General features: G+C 41.6%; 1 long non-coding RNA gene across 1 annotated transcript; it reads right to left on the bottom strand.

The window, feature by feature from the left end:
• Positions 1-244: 244 nt before the first annotated feature.
• LOC129178797 (uncharacterized) lies at positions 245-1,126 on the bottom strand. Its single transcript, XR_008569847.1, has 3 exons — positions 813-1,126; positions 570-668; positions 245-501 (listed from the first exon to the last, which is right to left on the bottom strand). It is a non-coding gene; the product is annotated as an uncharacterized LOC129178797 (long non-coding RNA).
• Positions 1,127-1,360: the final 234 nt, after the last annotated feature.

Genomic DNA, 1,360 nt, shown 5'->3' with positions numbered 1-1,360 from the left:
TTGATTGTTTATTGTACATTTGATTTGTGTCAAACAAAATGTGGCTCAGTGAATGTATTGAATGTGTAATGTGATGTTGAAATCAGGATTTATGCTGAATTAAGTTGAATACGGGTTAATGAATGTATTGGAAACAATGACAGAAGAGAGGATTTAATGTGCAGATGTTTAATAAACGTCCTCTCTTTCTGCTTAGCAAGACGATGGACAGACGTGAAGTTGGCTGTGTCTCATTTATATATCCTGTTTTCAGAGAGAGCATTTAAGCTGTCTAATGGTGCCAACCGGTACCTGCAACAATTGCAACGTTGGGCTCAATGCGGAGAAGAATCTCCTGTATTTGTACTCATTGTATGAACAACATTACAGAACTAAGGATTCATTTGCAGGGTTTAGCTTTTGGCCCAGAACAGTAGAACAAAAAATAATCTCAGTCATTTATTACAACACCAAGAACTTTTGACATTTATTTACACAGCTAGTCCCAGGAACAGTGTCCACCTGGACAGAGAAGAATGAATAAGTCAAAGATACCACATACATGGCAAACAGCACAAATAGATTCTTACCAGAATGAGAGAGGATGCTAGGTGAGCCTGGCCTTTCTCATGTTCAGTATCTCCTTCTTTGGCAACTTGAGAGCTTGGCAGTGCCGCTTGTAGAGGAGCCTGTGTTGTCCACAGCAAGGTTGATGGTGTGGCAGAAGATGTACATGTACCAACGCCGAGATTTCAGGGCAAAGTTATATTTCACTGTAAATGCGTCCAACAAATCCACACCTCCCATGTACTGTATTTGTTGTAGGTACCCACATTGTAAGGACTTTTAACATCAGTGGAGGTTTTGGTGGCTTTGTCCCAGCGTTGAGTCTTCTGCACAGGTTCTGGTCCAGCGAAAGATGACACAAATGTGACTGCCCTGTTGTCATACCATTTGACATCAAAGTGAAGAAAACATCACAAACACATCAAAGTCAAGCATCATGCCAGAGATTCCAGCTCTCACCCATACTTTGAACCCCCAGGAGTGTGGCTTGCCTTGCATATACTGCTTGATGCTGAGGGGATGAGAGGATGCTGATAATGAGGGGATGGTAGGGAGATTGGTTTCAATATTGGACTGAAGTAACCTAGTCACACATTTAACTGGTCACACAATAGCCAATAACACAATAATTGTTACCTCTGATTATCATACTAAGAGGTCTGCAGGTAGCCTCAAACATCCAACACCACCTTACATCCCTGAACATCAACCCCTGGTACAGAACAATGGAAAAATGTCCTCCCCCAAGCATCCCCCACAGCTGCTTTACTGAGTGTTGAAGTTGGTTAGAAATCATAAGTAAATGAAAATGGTT

This window comes from Dunckerocampus dactyliophorus, chromosome 3, assembly GCF_027744805.1.
Source record: "Dunckerocampus dactyliophorus isolate RoL2022-P2 chromosome 3, RoL_Ddac_1.1, whole genome shotgun sequence".
NCBI classification, from domain to species: Eukaryota; Metazoa; Chordata; class Actinopteri; order Syngnathiformes; family Syngnathidae; genus Dunckerocampus; species Dunckerocampus dactyliophorus.
This window is presented reverse-complemented; position numbering and strand designations above follow the sequence as displayed.